A 6,634-nucleotide genomic window follows, 5' to 3' on the forward strand; every position below is an offset into this window, starting at 1 on the left:
ATTCATCATCATCTAATACACGCTTCATAGTCCTCAGCCATATGTGTGTGTAAATATATATATATATATATATATATATATATAGAGAGAGAGAGAGAGAGAGAGAGAGAGAGAGAGAGAGAGAGAGAGAGAGAGAGAGAGAGAGCCATATTGTAAAAAGAGACGTCTATTTCAAATCTTCCTTAAATCGTACCTAATAATATAATAAATTCATTATTTTTAATGTAAAATTTTTAGTTATTGAAAACATAGAATGTAACAAATAGGACACCAAAACGGTATGCACTAGAAAATAAGGATAAAAAGTTATTCGTAAAATATGAAAACGATATATATGAAATATGATAAGGATTGCGCCGTATAAAATCACCCATTATTGAAAAATGAATAAATAAATAGCCTTTGTTACATCAAAACAGATCAGTGTTATTACTCTCTATGATTGATGAGAAATTAAGAACTCTCTTTGACAATAGAGTAATTCCTGTATCATGTTTTAAAACATTTTCAACTTATGAATTAAAGAATTGTGAATCTTTTCATGATTTATCTGGACTATGATACAATTGATAGAGATATTAGGATATTTATGTAACGATTTGCAGTAGTAGAAGTCCCGTTGATATAGTGTTTGCCATTATTTTTAATTCATCACCACTCAAACATGTTAACTTACGTTACTAAATTTCATTCTAAGGTGCTTCCTAAATCGTTCGGTGGACAGACTCCGGATACGAAAGTAATCAAAAAGAAAAGTTTTTACCGATAAAAAAAAAACTTAAAATCTAATCCTTTCCTAAACTTTCATATTATTTAATCTTCGTATCAGACCAAGTGGGCTAATAAGCAGAATATATCAGTCCCTCATTATCTTATAAGTTTGAAGGTCCTTTTCTTATTTTAGAATAAAGGAGCAATTTAAATTACTTGATTAATATGGGTAGACGTAGAGCTAAGTGGCTGCACATAAACTTGCTCAAACAAAAACAACACGTTTATTCACAAACTTATAAAGAAAATCAATGTTAATTCGTTCACTTTAACTGACAAATCCAATCAATCAAAACATTAATGTGAAAGGGGGACAATCAGTAATGTAGAAATAATTAGGGAATAGTTTTCTGCAGCTGCTGAGATGATCCTGGTACGGAGGCTTCAGACTTGAGAACGTTGCAGAGGGGCGGCTGAAGTTCAGATGAAACTGGCACGATGATTTGGGATTCCAAGAGAAAGGGTGGCATCAAGATGGGACATCAGAAGTCTCCTCCAAGAATTTGATGATATTGATAGGCTGCAGGCAGTGTTAGCTACTTCTCGTCACAAGCAGAGAGGTATGGCTGCTTCAATTTGTCTCTTCTTCTCGCCACAGCAGGATTTTGGAGATAGGCATTTGTCGTCTGAAGGGAAGGTTGGAAACTGGCTCTATCAGATTTCTGGTCTTTCCCGCTTTTGGTTATCTGCTTTGGACATAATTCCTCGTTGCCTTGTGTTTTGTCCTATCTCTCCTGGATAATCTCTTATTGAAGTTTATGTACCCATGTATGAGTGAAGTTGATTACAGTAGGCAGTAGTCATTTCTTACAATTCTGCATCTCGATTGGCCTGCTTAAAAACGCCCATTTCGATCACGCCATGGAAGCTTCTAATACAAATTTCTGATGCAATCTGGACCTCGAGTTAAGTCATAACAAGAGCGCAGCACGTGTCCACCCAGGATCGCTCACAGCAAACCAACGTAGTATGAGTAGACCTGACTAATACAGCTTTGCCGATCATGACAATACACAAACCCTTTCACCACGTTGAGGTATCACTACTCAGAGACGAATAAAAAAAAGTATATATGTACTGGTATTTACTGTATATAGCCTATATGTGTGTTCATAAATTCCTTGGCCATTTACATATATATATATATATATATATATATATATATATATATATATATATATATATTTATATATATATATATATTTATATATATATATATATATATATATATATATATATATATATATATATATATATACACACACACATTTGTGTGCTATGTACAGTAGATATATGTATATACGATAATATTTATTGCTTTATACGAATACTTGGTTGAAAATCTCTCTCTCTCTCTCTCTCTCTCTCTCTCTCTCTCTCTCTCTCTCTCTCTCTCTACGAAAGGCGCGACCCCTTAAAGCTAATTCACGTAAAGTTCATCTCAGATGTATAATGCCAAACTTCATTAAATTATGTAAAGAAGTTTTTCCACGTGAAGTGAACTTCTTTATGATGTCACCCGACATGCTGGTGTTATTCCAGTCATGTTCTGAAAGTTCTTTACAGAAATTATACCAGAGAGACGTTTTTGTGCAAGGCGACGTCATAATTTCCCATAAATGTCAGATCTTAAAAATTACGACTCATCCACCGTTGATTTATATAATTATGACAATCATAGTCCTGATAGAGGTTATACATTTTTTTTGTTTTTATACTAGTTTCATGTAATTTTAAATGGGGGAAAATTTCAGTTTTTGGTTGTTGCTTGAAATGAGACATAATTATTTTTCTTCCAAGACTAGCAGTTCTGAAATTTAGACACAGATGGCGCCACTGCTTCTACAAGGACACTAAAGAAACTATTCTTGGTTTTGTCATCCTTGATCTGCCGTTGGTCAATGATGGTGAGGTCACTTTTTTCTCAGCTTAGGTTATAGTGGATCTAGTCTTAAAAGTGGTGTTCATATGGATTTCAAGAGTGTGTTCTTACAGTGGCAAGTCCAGTCAAGTTCGGTGATAATTAAATGTTGTGACTGTGAACGTTATGCAAGTGTGAAGAGTGTTAACGCTACAGGCTCCTTTTCACACACCATGAACCGGTAAGATTGTAGAAGCTCTTGAGTAAGGATGACTATTTACGCCATGTTTAGTTTGTGGAACTTTCAAGTGTTTAGTGTTCCTGTCAACCATCGAAGTGTAACTATTTTGTCATGTTTGAAGTTTAAGTTTTAATCGTGTAATCGTAGTTTAGTTAATCTGTGTAAAGATACTGGATAATTTTTGTGCGTGCAGCACAAGATTTATTTAAGTGTCCTTGTCTTTAAAACCAAATCGTAAAGCCATTATGTGTAACTGATTATTTTATTACTTCTGTTCTCTGTTCAAAGGCTATATTTTCTTACTGTAACTTTCACGGTTATTAAAAGTTATTTTAATTAGAAGTCATCCATAAAAATATACTGTTCTCGGCTGTATTTCATGAAAATACAGGCGACCGTAACTTTTTATCTTCATTATCTTTTACATGTTGGTGACCGTAATATCACTCATTTACGTTAATATATCTGTTTTTAAAATTGTAAATGCCTGGCAGCATTCATATCAAGACTTCTACAATTTTTTTACGGCAAATTTTGAAGAGAATAATGGGGTAGATTGATATTAGCAACCGAGTCTGTGTCGGTTTCAAAATGTCGTGTTCAGAGGTGCACCAACCCTTAAGCCCCCAAAGGACGTACCGGTACGTTCTTTTAAAAGTTATTTACATCGTTTTTGATGTTTTGCTTATCAACTTCATGAGAAAATTCAGGCATTTTACAAAAGAATGAGACCAACCTGACCTCCCTATGACAAATTGTGCTCGAAATTTAACCTTACCTTGGGGGTAAAAGGGTCCATAAAATTGGGTAATTTTATGTGCAAAAGTTTTGCCCCACTTGTTATCTTAGATTAATGCATAACGGTTACGCCTAGTAATTGCTACTAGTTGCATTGTTTAATGTTTCTTGTTACTGAAAGTTTATCAAAGCTCCTTTCGGATTTAAATCTTTTTCCTGAACTTTATTATTAAAGCATTTAATTTGTTGAATAATTGTTACCGTATATTGCGACTTACTTGAATCCTTATCTATATTCGTAGTTTTTAAGTCTAAAGTTGCGTTTGATAATTCCTATTTCGATTGTTAAAGTAATTTTTGTTAAACAAATGTTACATAAATTTTTCTATAATAAAAAATTAATCCAGTTAATTTTATGATAAATGGGATAGGAAATTATGAATCAAATATTTTAATAGCGCAGTTAAATGCAACTTTAGAATATTGCTAGTTGAGTATAATTTGTATTGGAAGCGCTATTTTACCTTACGGTGAAGATTAGTCCATTGAAAATCTAGTTTTACTAAAGCTTTTAGTTCCCGAGTGGTGCTTATCTAGCAAAGTGTTAAAAACATGCCGTATAAATCCTGCAATGTTGCCAGGAAGTTGCCATTTCAAGAACTCTTATATTGCCGTAAAAGATGATAACGTAGGCTAAAATTACGATCGCCTGTATTCTATTGAAATACGGCTGAGAATATATTTTCACTTGGTTTCAGATTAAATTGTGTAGTGTGGCCACAATGAATAAATTTTTGCATAAAAATACTAGCCGTCTCATTCATGATCAGTATTCACTGCAGCTTTGTATTAAAATTTATAAGCAGAATGTTTTAATATTAAGTCATTTGAAACCAATTATGGGGGAACATGAAATCTAGACTCGTTTAATCCTAGAAGATTAGCATTTATAACAGCTGGTGTAAAATCCCATTGCGGTTTTTTAATCCTTTTAATTAGTTTATTTTCCAGTTAATTCTCTAGTTTATGTAAGTCTACCAATTGGGATTTCATCAGATATGGATACTATCAATGGTTACTATCATCTAACGTTACCATCATTAGAATAGGTGTTACTGTAAGTACATTCAGTTTCTTTGTCTTCGATCTTGGGTAAGGTTTATAAGGTACTGATTATCAAACATCATGAAGAGAATGACGAACATCACGCAAATATTCAACTCTGTATTTCATTGGCAGTTAATCATAAACCAGCAAATCTTAAGACTGAGTTTTTTTTACAATGAGTCAAAGCCGCAGACCTTTGTTTCAACAGATGACAAAGACCCGAATGAAAAGATTTTGATTTATTACAAGGTATGTTTAAACCTTTCAGATGCTGGCAGTACTAGGAATCCTGCTCTTCAACCGAACACATCCTGGCAAATTATCTTGAAAATCGGCAAATTATCTTGAAAATCGGCAAATTATCTTGAAAATCGGCAAATTATCTTGAAAATCGGCAAATTATCTTGAAAATCGGCAAATTATCTTGAAAATCGGCAAATTATCTTGAAAATCGGCAAATTATCTTGAAAATCGGCAAATTATCTTCAAAATCGGCAAATTATCTTCAAAATCGATGGTTAGTATTCTCTCCAAAACATCCTTAATTTTTACAATAAATTTTTTTGTCTTAACGTGTGGTGATTTCAGTTTAAAGTTTATATTATTCATATTTTTTGGGTATTGTCATAATTGTCCTAGGTTTTCAGTTAACTAGTTTTATATTTGACTGTGGTATGACTGAGATCATTTTATTTAGACTAAATTTATAGTATTTGTATGATTGTGGTTTGTAATAATTTACTTTGTAATAATTCTACTTTGTTTAAAGTTCTCATTTTATTTGTATGACTAAGATCTAACAGTGAGATTTACATTGTTTAAAATTAGTTATTATATTTGTATGACTGTTAAAACTTTCCATACTTTTACTTGGTTTATAGATACCTAGTTTTATTTGCAGGATTGGTGACCATTAAAACAAATTTTTTTTAGTTTGCCTAAATATTTATCACCTTTTTTCTTCCAGGTGGTAATTGGTATTGCTAGCGTATGGTATTGAAACTTCTCTATCCGGCCACTTACCAGTCATATACTAAGGATTCTGTGGAATGCGAAGTAAAGCACCAAAGTAGTTTTTCAACCTTGAAGACAAAATGGACGTCGGCTCCTTGAATTCCTTCAAATGAGCGCCATTTTACCCATAATGGACCTGGCAATGACTGAATGCTGTTAAGTACTTCACAAATATGGAAATGTTCGAGAGCTTTTAGTGTGCAAATGATTGCAAAAGTAATATCAAATGTTGAATCTTAGACAAGAAAACTAACCAAAGGGGTACCTCAAGGCAGTGTACTAGGTCCTCTCCAGTTTGAAATTTACACGATTGAAATACTTGAAACTCAGAGTTAAGTTTAAAATATACGCTGATGATACACAATTCTATTTCCCAATAGCATCAGTTGATGAAGCTAAAAGAAAGATACATTAAATAATGAATGACATTAAGGCTGGGATGTTAAAAAAGCTCAAGCTCAATGAAGATATAAGTGAATGTATTATTTTTGGAAATTAAAATTATATAAAAAGAATCGAATGCTTCCAAAGAATAGAAGTAGGTCAATCGATCATTGACCTAGAGAAATCTGTCAGAAATCTTAGAGTAATCATGGATGATACTGACAATGAATGAACATAAATATGGTAAGAAATTGTAACTATCATATTAGAAACATAGCATTTATTAGTAAATACTTAAATGAAAAATCTATGGCCATACTCATTAATCACCACATTTTCAAGAATTGATTACTGCAACTCACTGTTCTATGGCTTACCAAATTATCAGCTGAAGAAAATTCATAGTACAAAACAGCCGCTAGATTAATAAGACTACACAATAGGGATAGAATTACCGCTGCACTAATTAAATTACACTGGCTGCCTGTAAAGGCGGGAATTGAATAAAAGCTACTCTT

At 32.8% G+C, this 6,634-nt stretch overlaps 1 long non-coding RNA gene across 1 annotated transcript; it reads left to right on the forward strand.

Moving 5' to 3' along the window:
* The first annotated feature begins 2,694 nt into the window (after positions 1-2,694).
* On the forward strand, positions 2,695-5,954 carry LOC137637387 (uncharacterized). Its single transcript, XR_011043607.1, has 3 exons — positions 2,695-2,873; positions 4,987-5,235; positions 5,686-5,954. It is a non-coding gene; the product is annotated as an uncharacterized lncRNA (long non-coding RNA).
* The last annotated feature ends 680 nt before the right edge of the window (positions 5,955-6,634 follow it).

Source organism: Palaemon carinicauda, chromosome 3, assembly GCF_036898095.1.
Source record: "Palaemon carinicauda isolate YSFRI2023 chromosome 3, ASM3689809v2, whole genome shotgun sequence".
NCBI lineage: Eukaryota > Metazoa > Arthropoda > Malacostraca > Decapoda > Palaemonidae > Palaemon > Palaemon carinicauda.